Genomic DNA, 19,986 nt, shown 5'->3' on the forward strand with positions numbered 1-19,986 from the left:
TAAATGCAAAGCGCACGTTACTCGATGCGGATGACAATAGTCTGCGCCGATGACAACAGACTGCGGTGACGCGACGCGACGCGACGATAACAATCACGGCGTTGCCGAACGTGAACGTGTACATGTACATACATACATTACATGTGATAATAATATGTATAATTTATAAGTTATTAAAAAAAAACATTATAACGTATTATAATACGTTATACTTTTTTTTTTTAATAACTTAACATTATCTACTGTTTTGCTATTTTTCGCAAGCGAGACATGAGAAAAATTAATTTTATGTTTTTGCGAGCAAGATGTTCCACGTATGAATGTGTTGGTCGCTATGAAAAGAGCGAGTTGTTTTTTGGTCGCTCTGAAAAGAGCGGATTGACTTTGGTCGCTCTAAAAAGAGCGGATTTTTAGTTTCAAAAAAATTTATAAGTGCTCAAAATGACTACCATCGATTCTAACGCAAGCTCTCAGGCGTTTTAATAGATTTCTTTGGACGTTCTCCATTACTAATAGGAGACTTCTTTTAAAAAATCCGATATTTGGAATGTCGAAGAAGAAGTAATGGAGAACGTCCAAAGAAATCTATTAAAACGCATGAGAGCTTGCGTTAGAATCGATGGTGGTCATTTTGAGCACTTATTATACATTTTTTTGAAACTAAAATTCCGCTCTTTTCAGAGCGGTCAAAAAATAACTCGCTCTTTTCAGAGCAACCAACACATTCATACGTGGAACATCTTGTTCGCAAAAACCTAAAATTAATTTTTCTTATGTTTCGCTTGCGAAAAAAAGGCAAAACAGTAAATAATGTTGTTATTAAAAAAAAAAAAAAAAGAAAAGCATAACGTATTATAATACGTTATAATATGTATTTTTTTAATAACTTAAAAATTATACATATTATTATCACATGTAATGTATGTACGCGTTCACGTTCGGCAATGCCGTGATTGTTATCGTCGCGTCGCGTCGCGTCATCGCGTCGCGTCGCGTCGCGTCACCGCAGTCTGTTGTCATCGTCGCAGACTATTGTCATCCGCATCGAGTAACGTGCGCTTTGCATTTAACGCGTTTTTGTGAGTGATTTTAATAATCAATCAGTAGTAACCGAGATTGTGATTAACTGTTACAATCGATAAATAAATTCTTTATTTTCGATCAAGTGCGTGAGTGTATTCGTTCTAAATGTGGATACAATTTCTGAAAGAAGAAAAATTTGTTTATTATTCGGTGTGTCAGATGGAAATGTCTCATTGTTAACGACATTGTCGTACAACAATTATTCATTAGAAGTAAAAGTCATCAAACACCTCTACAAGGTAAGAATAAAAGTGAGTAAGTGAGAGAGAGAGAGAGAGAGAGAGAGAGAGAGAGAGAGAGAGAGAGAGAGAGAGAGAGAGAGAGAGAGAGAGAGAGAGAGTGTGTGTGTGTGTGTGTGTACGCACACACGCAAAACACAGACACACACACACACAAACACATCGCGTGTAGCGAACAGCTGATCGCAGCGAGCGCCTCACACAGTCGCCCGCGTCGGATAATGAGTTGCGCCGCTCCTGCCTACCGCCCGTACTCGTGCCGTAATTCGCTAAATATTTCTTTTAATAATTTGAAAACTAAGCTTCGGATCAAATTTTGGCAAAGGAAAAATTGTCTTAGAATTCAGTCAGGAATACGACATTTTAAGGACAAACGGTTGTTTTGAATCACCCTGTATACGAGTGATTATAGATATTGACGAGTTTTCGTCCGAACCGCAGCACGTACTCTCATTGAATAGAGTATATTTACGTTCATACGCAAAATGCACATAGACGTATAATATATAGACCGAGCGTTTGGCCGAAACTGTGTTGACAGATTAGAAAAGGACAAATGCTTAGTACCGTAGATCTGTCCTTCTTTGGCAACCTATTGTAATCTCAAGAGTGGGGCGGATTAGGGCCGGATCAGGGGAGCGATCACCAATGATCGCAAGTTTCGTTCCCTTCTACTGTATTTTTAGACAAAGATAAATCTACGATATTGAGCATCCGTCTCTTTCTAATCTGTCGATATGGTTTCACTACGGGAGAGATAGGCCACGCTCGGTCTATATATTATACGTCTATGAAAGTGCACAAAATGAAGCAGTTGCTTATTCACTATCAAAGTGACTGCAGGAATGACATAATCGCGATTTACCTTCAATAAGTATCATAAGTGATCATATTAAAAAAGGCAATCTATGGCCTTAAGCAATCCTCTAGAGTTTGGAATAAAAAGGTAGAAGAAGTATTGCTCAGGTTAGGCTTTCAAAAATCAAAGTTTGAAGCATGTATATTTTTCAAAATAAGCAATAAGTTTATTATAATTATTGCGTTATATGTCGATGATTTTTTAATATTTTCTAATGATAAAACTGAAAAAGTAAAATTAAAAGAACAATTAAAGAAGAATTTTAAGATCAAAGACTTAGGACAAGCCAAAAGATGTTTAGGACTAAATATTGAAAGAGATAGAAAGTCAAAAATAATAAGCATAAATCAGAAGGATTATATTCTAGAACTGTTTGTTAGATTCGGTATGTCAGAAGCAAAATGTACTTCAACTCCCATGGAGGCAGGTTTCAAAATTGATTGTAATGACAAACAAAGTATTAATAATGTACCATACCAGCAATTGATAGGTGCGTTAATGTATTTAGCTGTCAACTCTAGGCCTGACATTGCATTTGTAACCAGTTTTTTAAGTCAATTTAATAGAGAACATACTGATCAGAATTGGAAATCAGCAAAAAGAATTCTAAGATATTTAAAAGGTTCCCTTGACCATTCATTAGTTTATAAAGGGATTGGTGACATTAAAATAACAGGCTATGCAGATGCAGATTGGGCGAATGATGTAATTGATCGCAGGTCATACACAGGCTATGTATTTATGTTTGCAAATGGACCGATATCCTGGGAAGCTCGAAAACAGCGTTCAGTAGCTCTATCAAGTACAGAGGCAGAATATATTGCCCTCTCAGAATCTGCCAAAGAAGCTATTCATTTGAAAGGATTGTTAAATGAGCTAATCAACTTAATAAACCCATAACTTTATATAATGATAATCAAAGTGCTCAAAAACTAGCGTGCAATCCAGTATTTCATAATAGAACCAAACATATTGATATTAGGTATCATTTTGTCAGAGAAACTCTTGAAAGGAATGAGATTACACTTAAATATATGTCCACTGACAGAATGATAGCTGATATTTTTACCAAGCCTTTAAATGGTACAAAACACACATTTTGTTTTAAAGGTCTAGGCTTAAGCATGCCAAATGTTACACAATAATTTTTTTGCTCACTAGATTAAGCGGGAGTGTTGGATATATGTATAATCTAGCGAGTTCAAATAGCCCGCGCAACCAATTGAGTTAATGTAACTAAGTTGACGACAGTGATTGGCGGCGCTTCAGCGCTAGATATAACTTTTTTTTGCATGTGATTGCGCTAAGAAACTTTGTTAGTTAGTTCGTTCCTTTTCTCTCACTAAGCGACTTCACCTTTTTTGTAACGTTTGTTCCGTTTATCAATAAAATAGTTCTGATATATAGAAGACTCTTTATATATAAAAGAAATAACTAATAACTATTATTGAAAATATTCGATCTTTTTGAAACTGTTGCATTTGTGTTGAGAAAGAAATACAGACAGGTTTCTTTCTTGCACGTGTACCATCATGTCGGAAATATACTTCTCATCTGGTTGTTTTTAAAATATGTTCTGGACGAGAGACTGACATTAATTACTCTGCTTAATTGTGCCGTACACGTAATCATGTATACGTATTATTTAATCTCTTCAAGGGGGCCGAAATATCAACAAATAATGTCTCCTATTAAGCCTTTTGTAACTAGAATTCAAATGGTAAGTTGTTTATAACATTATAATATTTTGTAACAAAACTTAACACATAACACATAACTTTACATACACACACATGCACAACATATATGTATATACATTTTAATATATTTCAATAATTTCTGTTTCCGTAAATATAATGCAGATTTGTATAATTTGTTGTTTTTCTGTTGCGAAATTAGGTACAGTTTTTTGGAATGTTAATATACTTAATGCAATTTGCAAGTCCAGCAATTCAGTTACATCTGCCGATACGTATATATATATATATATATATATATACCAATTTTATGCATGTAGTAATGAATATTATCTTATTTTATGATTTTTATATGAAATCTTATACTAACGTATCTAAAGAAAAGAGGAATTAAGATTGATATTAAATTAGCACAAATAATTTAATGACTAATTAATTCTTTACCTAAACGGTTAATTAGTTATTTATTGAATAACAATAATATTATTTTATGACTTTGTCATTTTATATTGTTATATTTTTATATTTTATATTATATTTTATTTTATATTATATTTTATATTGTTATACATATATATGATTATAATAAACAATTTTTTACCGGGACTCGCGGACCACGATCACGCATAGCATTTACTTCCCGAACTTCGATTGTATGATCAATTTTGTCAAATACATCTATGATAGAAGTGTGATATGATTTGAAATGTGCTCCGTTTAGTTAGTTTCATTTCAAAGATTCTTCGTCCTAATTAATCCTTTAAAGTGAAAATAGTCAATCGAAATGCATTCTTCATTATACTTTATACACTATTACACTTTTAAAGGAAATTTCAGAATTTATCAAATATTATTAATATTGTTAATATTTTGTTCAAAAAACAATTAATATTGTTTTAAAAAATTTTATTATTTACAAAAAATTGATCTATAATAATTTTATTAATGAAATCAATTGTGTATTGTAGTGATAGAATTAATTAAAATTGCAAAGCATTTGTATAAATGTACGTATAAATGTATCCTCGAGCACATTTATTGGCACATTTATCGAGAAGCCATAAATGTGCTATAAATGTGGTTCAGAATAGGATTTTCACTATAAAGTTGCGCATTTAGACTAAAAATGGCGAGGCGCCTTTAAATGTACGCCACTAAATGTGCGCTTAGAATATCGCCACATTTATGTGTCATCTAAAGACACATTTAGAGGCGCATTTAGCGATAAATGTGAGCTCAGAATACGAGCCAATATTTTTTTTTCTTTAAATTATAAATATTTGAAATTTTTTAAATTAATTTTATAAAAAAATATGTAACTCGGAAATCAATAAAGATAAAAATCTAAAAAAATTCATGGAAACTACTTTCAATAGATACAAAAACATTTAAAAAATGAAGCAAATCAAAAATGGTCGGAGAAAAAAGTCGTTGATTTGGTATGGAATGCTCCATATATATTTTTTCATATACCTATATTATGTTTCATAAAGTTTATTTTTAAAATTCTTTTTAAAAGTCTTTTTAAAATAAAAGATTTTCTGTTTCTAAAGTATGTAATATAATTTTATTATTTACCAAACAATAACTGTGACTTATTTCAATTGCCGTTTATCTTTATATAATTTTTTAAGACGAAATAAGAAGAAAATTAAAGTTTGTAAAATTGATCTGCGATTACACAGTTCACCAAAACGAACTTCTCAATAAAAAATGAAATTGTTTCCCGTAATCTTTATGATGCTGGATACGATTCAAAATTGTTCCCTCTTCCAAATTACTCCCTATAATATCTTAAAATATATTTAAATATTCTTTTTTTGCAACTTTAACTATATATAAATTTCAAATCATAACGTGATGGAGCAATTATGAAGAATGGGATTATATATTCAGTATTAAAAACACTACGGTTCATTTTCTTCTTGTATTATTTTTTTTTATTGTGAACCATATATTATTAACTTGTATTAGACTTGTAGAAGATTTCCTGTTTTATTTTTGTAAATTACAAATATCTGAAACATTAACTGATAAAATAATATAACAAGACGCAAGTAAAAAATGTATATTATTAAATTGCGAATTTGTCATATCTATTGTCTTGTCAACCTAACAATACGACTGTGATATTTGACGGTGACAATGCTGTGACATGTGTGTTTTTATAACATAACGCATTGTTGTATATATTGTATAGTTTTTATATAGTTTCTCGATACGAAAAACGAGAAAATTGACATTTTTTTCCCGCCGCATCAACCGATTAATAAATATAGCAAACATTTGCGTAATGAATGATCGAGCATGCATTTAATATCGCATAATCGTATAACTCATTGTAATCGGACACATTCATAAGTATCACAATAACAGTTTCATACATATAACGGCATTTTAATTATTCAAAAAATGTAATTTCAACAAATCTTGAACGGATCGCACAACAAATGACATGACAGTTTCACACAAGACGTGTATTTATTTCAGATAATACCACTGCAATACTTCTCATTATTTTAAGAAACACCCTGTATATGTAGTGAATTATATAATATAGCAATAATTTTTATTTAATTAGCGCAACTTTTTAATAACATTATTTTTGTAAGAAATTAAAATAAATATTTTGTACAACTGTTTTCGATTAAAATATTTGTATAATTTTTTATTTTTTGTTGCAGTATTCTGTACGCAGTTGCATGTTGCAAATTACATAAATTTTTTTTAAACAATTATCTACAAAAATATGTATATGCTTATCATGTAAGAATGTGCAATTAGAAATAATAGGTTCCATTTAAGAAATTGAAGGTGACCTCTATGTGATATTTAAACAACTATCCAACGTCAAATCGATGTCACCATCTTATGTTCCCCTCAAGGTCAAAAAACTTTTGTATGAAACATTTTTCTTTATGACCGCTCCCTGCAAAATTACGTGGGGTGATAGATTAAAATTGGACATTCTGTATGTATATATATATATATATATATATATATATATATATTATATATATATGTATATAGATAATCGTTTGAAGATCACATAGAGGTAACCTTCAATTTCTTAGATGGAACCAATTATTTCTAATTGCATATTCTTGTATGATAAGTATATGCATTTTTTTGTAGATAATTGTTTAAAAAAAATTTATGTAATTTGCAACATGCAACTGCGTACTTTTTCTTAAAAGCAACTACGTGTTTTTTTACATCAATTATGATTTGTCTCATTATTCCATCCATAAAAGTATTAAAGTAAGATAACCGAAAACTGAATATTTTACAAGATATTTTACATTTAACGTCAAAAAAGCTTACAAAACGAGCCTACAAAAAATGTTCTAGGACCTATATAGGCCTTAATTTTTGCAATCAAAGTTTGAACGTTTTTCGCGAAAATTAAGGCCTTTATAAAGCCTTAAACATTTTCTGTGGGCGCGTTTTAAAGATCTCTTAAAGGCCTATAAAATGAGCCCGAAGAAAATGTTCTACGAGTTACACGTCTTAATTTTTGAATTAAAAGTTTAAACGTTTATAACAAAATAAATCAATATTTTGAAATAAGCATAATAATTAGACAATTTCAAGGATATTAAGCAAAATTCACGTCTCACGGCGAACATCTTGGATTTGTGACAGCTGTCAAACAGTGCGGACGTGTTTGAGACAGCTACGTTTTTTATAACGCGGAATAACTCGGAAATAATAAAAGTTAGTGTTCGTCAAGAGGTTTCTTCGCGCGATTATTCGACATCGGGACAATCAATCAACATCGCGGATAAATCAGTGACACGATCATCGATATATGCGAGAATCGACTTTACATCTTCTTTTTAATAATGGATTTAAAGAGCGCCAAAAATTATTCGTATATATATTTAAAAAGTACATAGTTAGCAGATTATAATGGTACCAAAAGCACAAGAGCCTACAAACTTCTTGATACAAAATGCGTAAAATTAATATGCGATGTAAGGGTTCCGCGGTGACAAAATTATGATTTTTTATATATTTAAAACACGCCAAAAATTAATCGTATATATATTTCAAGAGTACATACTTAGCAGATTATTATGGTACCAAATCCACAAGAGCCTACAAACTTTTTGATTTAATATACGTAAAATTAATATGCGACGTAAAAGTTACGCTGTGACAAAATTTTGATTTCTAATATATTTAAAGCGCGCCAAAAATTAATCGTATATACATCTCAAGAATACAAGGTTGGCAGATAAATATGGTATCAAAAGCACAAAAGCTTAAAAACTTTTTTATTTAATATACTTATATATCTAATATGCGACCTATGCGGCCAGCGGCTGAAAAATTTTAATTTTTAATATATAAAAAGTGCTAAAAATTGATCTTTTATATATTTTAACACTACATTTCCTGCACATTATGATGGTAACATTAGCATACCAGCCTACAAACTTTTTGATATGATATGCGTAATATAATTGCGAGCCGTATGGGAATCGCGGCTTAGAAGTTTTAATTTGCAATATTTCAAAACGCGCCAAAAATTATTCTTTCATATATTTTAACAGTACATTGTCTACACATTATGATGGTACCATCAGAATATCAGCCTACAAACTTTTTAATATGATATGCGTAATATAATTTTGCGCCGTATGGGTATCGCGGCTTAATAATTTTAAATTTCATTAATTTAAAACGCGCCAAAAATTATTCTTTCATATATTTTAACAGTACATTGTCTACACATTATGATGGTACCATCAGAATACCAGCCTACAAACTTTTTGATCTAAAATACGTAAAATGAATCCGCGCCGTATGGGAATCGCGGCTTAGAAGTTTTAATTTTCAATATTTTAAAACGCGCCAAAAATAATTCTTTCATATATTTTAACAGTACATTGTCTACACATTATGATGGTACCATCAGAATACCAGCCTACAAACTTTTTGATCTAAAATACGTAAAATGAATCCGCGCCGTATGGGAATCGCGGCTTAGAAGTTTTAATTTTCAATAATTCAAAACGCGCCAAAAATAATTCTTTCATATATTTTAACAGTACATTGTCTACACATTATGATGGTATCATCAGAATACCAACCTACAAACTTTTTGATATGATATGCGTAATATAATTTTGCGCCGTATGGGTATCGCGGCTTAATAATTTTAAATTTCATTAATTTAAAACGCGCCAAAAATTATTCTTTCATATATTTTAACAGTACATTGTCTACACATTATGACTGTACCATCAGAATACCAGCCTACAAACTTTTTGATATGATATGCGTAATATAATTGCGCGCCGTATGGGAATCGCGGCTTAGAAGTTTTAATTTGCAATATTTTAAAACGCGCAAAATATTATTCTTTCATATATTATAACAGTACATTGTCTACACATTATGATGGTACCATCAGAATATCAGCCTACAAACTTTTTAATATGATATGCGTAATATAATTTTGCACCATATGGGTATCGCGGCTTAATAATTTTAAATTTCATTAATCTAAAACGCGCCAAAAATTATTCTTTCATATATTTTAACAGTACATTGTCTACACATTATGATGGTACCATCAGAATACCAGCCTACAAACTTTTTGATATAATATGCGGAATATAATTGTGCGCCGTATGGGAATCGCGGCTTAGAAGTTTTAATTTTCAATATTTTAAAACGCGCCAAAAATAATTCTTTCATATATTTTAACAGTACATTGTCTACACATTATGACTGTACCATCAGAATACCAGCCTACAAACTTTTTGATATGATATGCGTAATAGAATTGCGCGCCGTATGGGAATCGCGGCTTAGAAGTTTTAATTTGCAATATTTTAAAACGCGCCAAAAATTATTCTTTCATATATTTTAACAGTACATTGTCTACACATTATGATGGTACCATCAGAATACCAGCCTACAAACTTTTTGATCTAAAATACGTAAAATGAATCCGCGCCGTATGGGAATCGCGGCTTAGAAGTTTTAATTTTCAATAATTCAAAACGCGCCAAAAATAATTCTTTCATATATTTTAACAGTACATTGTCTACACATTATGATGGTATCATCAGAATACCAACCTACAAACTTTTTGATATGATATGCGTAATATAATTTTGCGCCGTATGGGTATCGCGGCTTAATAATTTTAAATTTCATTAATTTAAAACGCGCCAAAAATTATTCTTTCATATATTTTAACAGTACATTGTCTACACATTATGACTGTACCATCAGAATACCAGCCTACAAACTTTTTGATATGATATGCGTAATATAATTGCGCGCCGTATGGGAATCGCGGCTTAGAAGTTTTAATTTGCAATATTTTAAAACGCGCAAAATGTTATTCTTTCATATATTATAACAGTACATTGTCTACACATTATGATGGTACCATCAGAATATCAGCCTACAAACTTTTTAATATGATATGCGTAATATAATTTTGCACCATATGGGTATCGCGGCTTAATAATTTTAAATTTCATTAATCTAAAACGCGCCAAAAATTATTCTTTCATATATTTTAACAGTACATTGTCTACACATTATGATGGTACCATCAGAATATCAGCCTACAAACTTTTTGATATAATATGCAGAATATAATTGTGCGCCGTATGGGAATCGCGGCTTAAAAGTTTTAATTTTCAATATTTTAAAACGCGCCAAAAATAATTCTTTGATATATTTTAACAGTACATTGTCTACACATTATGACTGTACCATCAGAATACCAGCCTACAAACTTTTTGATATGATATGCGTAATATAATTGCGCGCCGTATGGGAATCGCGGCTTAGAAGTTTTAATTTTCAATATTTCAAAACGCGCCAAAAATAATTCTTTCATATATTTTAACAGTACATTGTCTACACATTATGATGGTATCATCAGAATACCAGCCTACAAACTTTTTGATATGATATGCGTAATATAATTTTGCGCCGTATGGGTATCGCGGCTTAATAATTTTAAATTTCATTAATTTAAAACGCGCCAAAAATTATTCTTTCCTATATATTTTAACAGTACATTGTCTACACATTATGACTGTACCATCAGTATACCAGCCTACAAACTTTTTGATATGATATGCGTAATATAATTGCGCGCCGTATGGGAATCGCGGCTTAGAAGTTTTAATTTTCAATATTTCAAAACTCGCCAAAAATAATTCTTTCATATATTTTAACAGTACATTGTCTACACATTATGACTGTACCATCAGAATACCAGCCTACAAACTTTTTGATATGATATGCGTAATATAATTGCGCGCCGTATGAGTATCGCGGCTTAATAATTTTAAATTTCATTAATTTAAAACGCGCCAAAAATTATTCTTTCATATATTTTAACAGTACATTGTCTACACATTATGATGGTACCATCAGAATATCAGCCTACAAACTTTTTGATATGATATGCGTAATATAATTTTGCGCCGTATGGGTATCGCGGCTTAGAAGTTTTAATTTTCAATATTTTAAAAAGCGCCAAAAATAATTCTTTCATATATTTTAACAGTACATAGTCTACACATTATGACTGTACAATCAGAATACCAGCCTACAAACTTTTTGATATGATATGCGTAATATAATTTTGCGCCGTATGGGTATCGCGGCTTAATAATTTTAAATTTCATTAATTTAAAACGCGCCAATAATTATTCTTTCATATATTTTAACAGTACATAGTCTACACATTATGACTGTACCATCAGAATACCAGCCTACAAACTTTTTGATATAATATGCGGAATATAATTGTGCGCCGTATGGGAATCGCGGCTTAGAAGTTTTAATTTTCAATATTTTAAAACGCGCCAAAAATAATTCTTTCATATATTTTAACAGTACATTGTCTACACATTATGACTGTACCATCAGAATACCAGCCTACAAACTTTTTGATATGATATGCGTAATAGAATTGCGCGCCGTATGGGAATCGCGGCTTAGAAGTTTTAATTTGCAATATTTTAAAACGCGCCAAAAATTATTCTTTCATATATTTTAACAGTACATTGTCTACACATTATGATGGTACCATCAGAATACCAGCCTACAAACTTTTTGATCTAAAATACGTAAAATGAATCCGCGCCGTATGGGAATCGCGGCTTAGAAGTTTTAATTTTCAATAATTCAAAACGCGCCAAAAATAATTCTTTCATATATTTTAACAGTACATTGTCTACACATTATGATGGTATCATCAGAATACCAACCTACAAACTTTTTGATATGATATGCGTAATATAATTTTGCGCCGTATGGGTATCGCGGCTTAATAATTTTAAATTTCATTAATTTAAAACGCGCCAAAAATTATTCTTTCATATATTTTAACAGTACATTGTCTACACATTATGACTGTACCATCATAATACCAGCCTACAAACTTTTTGATATGATATGCGTAATATAATTGCGCGCCGTATGGGAATCGCGGCTTAGAAGTTTTAATTTGCAATATTTTAAAACGCGCAAAATATTATTCTTTCATATATTATAACAGTACATTGTCTACACATTATGATGGTACCATCAGAATATCAGCCTACAAACTTTTTAATATGATATGCGTAATATAATTTTGCACCATATGGGTATCGCGGCTTAATAATTTTAAATTTCATTAATCTAAAACGCGCCAAAAATTATTCTTTCATATATTTTAACAGTACATTGTCTACACATTATGATGGTACCATCAGAATACCAGCCTACAAACTTTTTGATATAATATGCGGAATATAATTGTGCGCCGTATGGGAATCGCGGCTTAGAAGTTTTAATTTTCAATATTTTAAAACGCGCCAAAAATAATTCTTTCATATATTTTAACAGTACATTGTCTACACATTATGACTGTACCATCAGAATACCAGCCTACAAACTTTTTGATATGATATGCGTAATAGAATTGCGCGCCGTATGGGAATCGCGGCTTAGAAGTTTTAATTTGCAATATTTTAAAACGCGCCAAAAATTATTCTTTCATATATTTTAACAGTACATTGTCTACACATTATGATGGTACCAACAGAATACCAGCCTACAAACTTTTTGATCTAAAATACGTAAAATGAATCCGCGCCGTATGGGAATCGCGGCTTAGAAGTTTTAATTTTCAATAATTCAAAACGCGCCAAAAATAATTCTTTCATATATTTTAACAGTACATTGTCTACACATTATGATGGTATCATCAGAATACCAACCTACAAACTTTTTGATATGATATGCGTAATATAATTTTGCGCCGTATGGGTATCGCGGCTTAATAATTTTAAATTTCATTAATTTAAAACGCGCCAAAAATTATTCTTTCATATATTTTAACAGTACATTGTCTACACATTATGACTGTACCATCAGAATACCAGCCTACAAACTTTTTGATATGATATGCGTAATATAATTGCGCGCCGTATGGGAATCGCGGCTTAGAAGTTTTAATTTGCAATATTTTAAAACGCGCAAAATATTATTCTTTCATATATTATAACAGTACATTGTCTACACATTATGATGGTACCATCAGAATATCAGCCTACAAACTTTTTAATATGATATGCGTAATATAATTTTGCACCATATGGGTATCGCGGCTTAATAATTTTAAATTTCATTAATCTAAAACGCGCCAAAAATTATTCTTTCATATATTTTAACAGTACATTGTCTACACATTATGATGGTACCATCAGAATATCAGCCTACAAACTTTTTGATATAATATGCAGAATATAATTGTGCGCCGTATGGGAATCGCGGCTTAAAAGTTTTAATTTTCAATATTTTAAAACGCGCCAAAAATAATTCTTTGATATATTTTAACAGTACATTGTCTACACATTATGATGGTATCATCAGAATACCAGCCTACAAACTTTTTGATATGATATGCGTAATATAATTTTGCGCCGTATGGGTATCGCGGCTTAATAATTTTAAATTTCATTAATTTAAAACGCGCCAAAAATTATTCTTTCCTATATATTTTAACAGTACATTGTCTACACATTATGACTGTACCATCAGTATACCAGCCTACAAACTTTTTGATATGATATGCGTAATATAATTGCGCGCCGTATGGGAATCGCGGCTTAGAAGTTTTAATTTTCAATATTTCAAAACTCGCCAAAAATAATTCTTTCATATATTTTAACAGTACATTGTCTACACATTATGACTGTACCATCAGAATACCAGCCTACAAACTTTTTGATATGATATGCGTAATATAATTGCGCGCCGTATGAGTATCGCGGCTTAATAATTTTAAATTTCATTAATTTAAAACGCGCCAAAAATTATTCTTTCATATATTTTAACAGTACATTGTCTACACATTATGATGGTACCATCAGAATATCAGCCTACAAACTTTTTGATATGATATGCGTAATATAATTTTGCGCCGTATGGGTATCGCGGCTTAGAAGTTTTAATTTTCAATATTTTAAAAAGCGCCAAAAATAATTCTTTCATATATTTTAACAGTACATAGTCTACACATTATGACTGTACCATCAGAATACCAGCCTACAAACTTTTTGATATGATATGCGTAATATAATTTTGCGCCGTATGGGTATCGCGGCTTAATAATTTTAAATTTCATTAATTTAAAACGCGCCAATAATTATTCTTTCATATATTTTAACAGTACATAGTCTACACATTATGACTGTACCATCAGAATACCAGCCTACAAACTTTTTGAGATGATATGCGTAATATAATTTTGCGCCGTATGGGTATCGCGGCTTAATAATTTTAAATTTCATTAATTTAAAACGCGCCAAAAATTATTCTTTCATATATTTTAACAGTACATTGTCTACACATTATGATGGTACCATCAGAATACCAGCCTACAAACTTTTTGATCTAAAATACGTAAAATGAATCCGCGCCGTATGGGAATCGCGGCTTAGAAGTTTTAATTTTCAATAATTCAAAACGCGCCAAAAATAATTCTTTCATATATTTTAACAGTACATTGTCTACACATTATGATGGTATCATCAGAATACCAACCTACAAACTTTTTGATATGATATGCGTAATATAATTTTGCGCCGTATGGGTATCGCGGCTTAATAATTTTAAATTTCATTAATTTAAAACGCGCCAAAAATTATTCTTTCATATATTTTAACAGTACATTGTCTACACATTATGACTGTACCATCAGAATACCAGCCTACAAACTTTTTGATATGATATGCGTAATATAATTGCGCGCCGTATGGGAATCGCGGCTTAGAAGTTTTAATTTGCAATATTTTAAAACGCGCAAAATATTATTCTTTCATATATTATAACAGTACATTGTCTACACATTATGATGGTACCATCAGAATATCAGCCTACAAACTTTTTAATATGATATGCGTAATATAATTTTGCACCATATGGGTATCGCGGCTTAATAATTTTAAATTTCATTAATCTAAAACGCGCCAAAAATTATTCTTTCATATATTTTAACAGTACATTGTCTACACATTATGATGGTACCATCAGAATACCAGCCTACAAACTTTTTGATATAATATGCGGAATATAATTGTGCGCCGTATGGGAATCGCGGCTTAGAAGTTTTAATTTTCAATATTTTAAAACGCGCCAAAAATAATTCTTTCATATATTTTAACAGTACATTGTCTACACATTATGACTGTACCATCAGAATACCAGCCTACAAACTTTTTGATATGATATGCGTAATAGAATTGCGCGCCGTATGGGAATCGCGGCTTAGAAGTTTTAATTTGCAATATTTTAAAACGCGCCAAAAATTATTCTTTCATATATTTTAACAGTACATTGTCTACACATTATGATGGTACCATCAGAATACCAGCCTACAAACTTTTTGATCTAAAATACGTAAAATGAATCCGCGCCGTATGGGAATCGCGGCTTAGAAGTTTTAATTTTCAATAATTCAAAACGCGCCAAAAATAATTCTTTCATATATTTTAACAGTACATTGTCTACACATTATGATGGTATCATCAGAATACCAACCTACAAACTTTTTGATATGATATGCGTAATATAATTTTGCGCCGTATGGGTATCGCGGCTTAATAATTTTAAATTTCATTAATTTAAAACGCGCCAAAAATTATTCTTTCATATATTTTAACAGTACATTGTCTACACATTATGACTGTACCATCAGAATACCAGCCTACAAACTTTTTGATATGATATGCGTAATATAATTGCGCGCCGTATGGGAATCGCGGCTTAGAAGTTTTAATTTGCAATATTTTAAAACGCGCAAAATATTATTCTTTCATATATTATAACAGTACATTGTCTACACATTATGATGGTACCATCAGAATATCAGCCTACAAACTTTTTAATATGATATGCGTAATATAATTTTGCACCATATGGGTATCGCGGCTTAATAATTTTAAATTTCATTAATCTAAAACGCGCCAAAAATTATTCTTTCATATATTTTAACAGTACATTGTCTACACATTATGATGGTACCATCAGAATATCAGCCTACAAACTTTTTGATATAATATGCAGAATATAATTGTGCGCCGTATGGGAATCGCGGCTTAAAAGTTTTAATTTTCAATATTTTAAAACGCGCCAAAAATAATTCTTTGATATATTTTAACAGTACATTGTCTACACATTATGATGGTATCATCAGAATACCAGCCTACAAACTTTTTGATATGATATGCGTAATATAATTTTGCGCCGTATGGGTATCGCGGCTTAATAATTTTAAATTTCATTAATTTAAAACGCGCCAAAAATTATTCTTTCCTATATATTTTAACAGTACATTGTCTACACATTATGACTGTACCATCAGTATACCAGCCTACAAACTTTTTGATATGATATGCGTAATATAATTGCGCGCCGTATGGGAATCGCGGCTTAGAAGTTTTAATTTTCAATATTTCAAAACTCGCCAAAAATAATTCTTTCATATATTTTAACAGTACATTGTCTACACATTATGACTGTACCATCAGAATACCAGCCTACAAACTTTTTGATATGATATGCGTAATATAATTGCGCGCCGTATGAGTATCGCGGCTTAATAATTTTAAATTTCATTAATTTAAAACGCGCCAAAAATTATTCTTTCATATATTTTAACAGTACATTGTCTACACATTATGATGGTACCATCAGAATACCAGCCTACAAACTTTTTGATATGATATGCGTAATATAATTGCGCGCCGTATGGGAATCGCGGTTTAGAAGTTTTAATTTGCAATATTTTAAAACGCGCCAAAAATAATTCTTTCATATATTTTAACAGTACATTGTCTACACATTATGATGATACCATCAGAATACCAGCCTACAAACTTTTTGATATGATATGCGTAATATAATTTTGCGCCGTATGGGTATCGCGGCTTAATAATTTTAAATTTCATTAATTTAAAACGCGCCAAAAATTATTCTTTCATATATTTTAACAGTACATTGTCTACACATTATGATGGTACCATCAGAATACCAGCCTACAAACTTTTTGATATGATATGCGTAATATAATTGCGCGCCGTATGGGAATCGCGGTTTAGAAGTTTTAATTTGCAATATTTTAAAACGCGCCAAAAATTATTCTTTCATATATTTTAACAGTACATTGTCTACACATTATGATGGTACCATCAGAATACCAGCCTACAAACTTTTTGATATAATATGCAGAATATAATTGTGCGCCGTATGGGAATCGCGGCTTAAAAGTTTTAATTTTCAATATTTTAAAACGGGCCAAAAATAATTCTTTGATATATTTTAACAGTACATTGTCTACACATTATGACTGTACCATCAGAATACCAGCCTACAAACTTTTTGATATGATATGCGTAATATAATTGCGCGCCGTATGGGAATCGCGGTTTAGAGGTTTTAATTTTCAATATTTTAAAACGCGCCAAAAATAATTCTTTCATATATTTTAACAGTACATTGTCTACACATTATGATGGTATCATCAGAATACCAGCCTACAAACTTTTTGATATGATATGCGTAATATAATTTTGCGCCGTATGGGTATCGCGGCTTAATAATTTTAAATTTCATTAACTTAAAACGCGCCAAAAATAATTCTTTCATATATTTTAACAGTACATTGTCTACACATTATGATGATACCATCAGAATACCAGCCTACAAACTTTTTGATATGATATGCGTAATATAATTTTGCGCCGTATGGGTATCGCGGCTTAATAATTTTAAATTTCATTAATTTAAAACGCGCCAAAAATTATTCTTTCATATATTTTAACAGTACATTGTCTACACATTATGATGGCACCATCAGAATACCACCCTACAAACTTTTTGATATAATATGCAGAATATAATTGTGCGCCGTATGGGAATCGCGGCTTAAAAGTTTTAATTTTCAATATTTTAAAACGCGCCAAAAATAATTCTTTGATATATTTTAACAGTACATTGTCTACACATTATGACTGTACCATCAGAATACCAGCCTACAAACTTTTTGATATGATATGCGTAATATAATTGCGCGCCGTATGGGAATCGCGGCTTAGAAGTTTTAATTTTCAATATTTCAAAACGCGCCAAAAATAATTCTTTCATATATTTTAACAGTACATTGTCTACACATTATGATGGTATCATCAGAATACCAGCCTACAAACTTTTTGATATGATATGCGTAATATAATTTTGCGCCGTATGGGTATCGCGGCTTAATAATTTTAAATTTCATTAATTTAAAACGCGCCAAAAATTATTCTTTCATATATTTTAACAGTACATTGTCTACACATTATGACTGTACCATCAGTATACCAGCCTACAAACTTTTTGATATGATATGCGTAATATAATTGCGCGCCGTATGGGAATCGCGGCTTAGAAGTTTTAATTTTCAATATTTTAAAACGCGCCAAAAATAATTCTTTCATATATTTTAACAGTACATTGTCTACACATTATGATGATACCATCAGAATACCAGCCTACAAACTTTTTGATATGATATGCGTAATATAATTTTGCGCCGTATGGGTATCGCGGCTTAATAATTTTAAATTTCATTAATTTAAAACGCGCCAAAAATTATTCTTTCATATATTTTAACAGTACATTGTCTACACATTATGATGGTACCATCAGAATACCAGCCTACAAACTTTTTGATATGATATGCCTAATATAATTTTGCGCCGTATGGGTATCGCGGCTTAATAATTTTAAATTTCATTAATTTAAAACGCGCCAAAAATTATTCTTTCATATATTTTAACAGTACATTGTCTACACATTATGATGGTACCATCAGAATATCAGCCTACAAACTTTTTAATATGATATGCGTAATATAATTTTGCACCATATGGGTATCGCGGCTTAATAATTTTAAATTTCATTAATCTAAAACGCGCCAAAAATTATTCTTTCATATATTTTAACAGTACATTGTCTACACATTATGATGGTACCATCAGAATACCAGCCTACAAACTTTTTGATATAATATGCGGAATATAATTGTGCGCCGTATGGGAATCGCGGCTTAGAAGTTTTAATTTTCAATATTTTAAAACGCGCCAAAAATAATTCTTTCATATATTTTAACAGTACATTGTCTACACATTATGACTGTACCATCAGAATACCAGCCTACAAACTTTTTGATATGATATGCGTAATAGAATTGCGCGCCGTATGGGAATCGCGGCTTAGAAGTTTTAATTTGCAATATTTTAAAACGCGCCAAAAATTATTCTTTCATATATTTTAACAGTACATTGTCTACACATTATGATGGTACCATCAGAATACCAGCCTACAAACTTTTTGATCTAAAATACGTAAAATGAATCCGCGCCGTATGGGAATCGCGGCTTAGAAGTTTTAATTTTCAATAATTCAAAACGCGCCAAAAATAATTCTTTCATATATTTTAACAGTACATTGTCTACACATTATGATGGTATCATCAGAATACCAACCTACAAACTTTTTGATATGATATGCGTAATATAATTTTGCGCCGTAT

The 19,986-nt window shown here is 31.0% G+C and overlaps 1 protein-coding gene across 1 annotated transcript in view; it reads left to right on the forward strand.

The window, feature by feature from the left end:
- The first annotated feature begins 2,160 nt into the window (after positions 1–2,160).
- Positions 2,161–19,986, forward strand: part of LOC145947518 (very long chain fatty acid elongase AAEL008004-like) — a 51,036-nt gene continuing 33,210 nt past the window's right edge. Inside the window, exon 1 of the mRNA XM_083057303.1 lies at positions 2,161–2,215. The gene's annotated coding sequence lies outside the window, so the exon portion shown is untranslated. The remainder of the gene's footprint in view (positions 2,216–19,986) is intronic.

Source organism: Prenolepis imparis, unplaced genomic scaffold (genome assembly GCF_030444845.1).
Source record: "Prenolepis imparis isolate NDT839.2.m4 unplaced genomic scaffold, iyPreImpa1.0 SCAF_95, whole genome shotgun sequence".
NCBI classification, from domain to species: domain Eukaryota; kingdom Metazoa; phylum Arthropoda; class Insecta; order Hymenoptera; family Formicidae; genus Prenolepis; species Prenolepis imparis.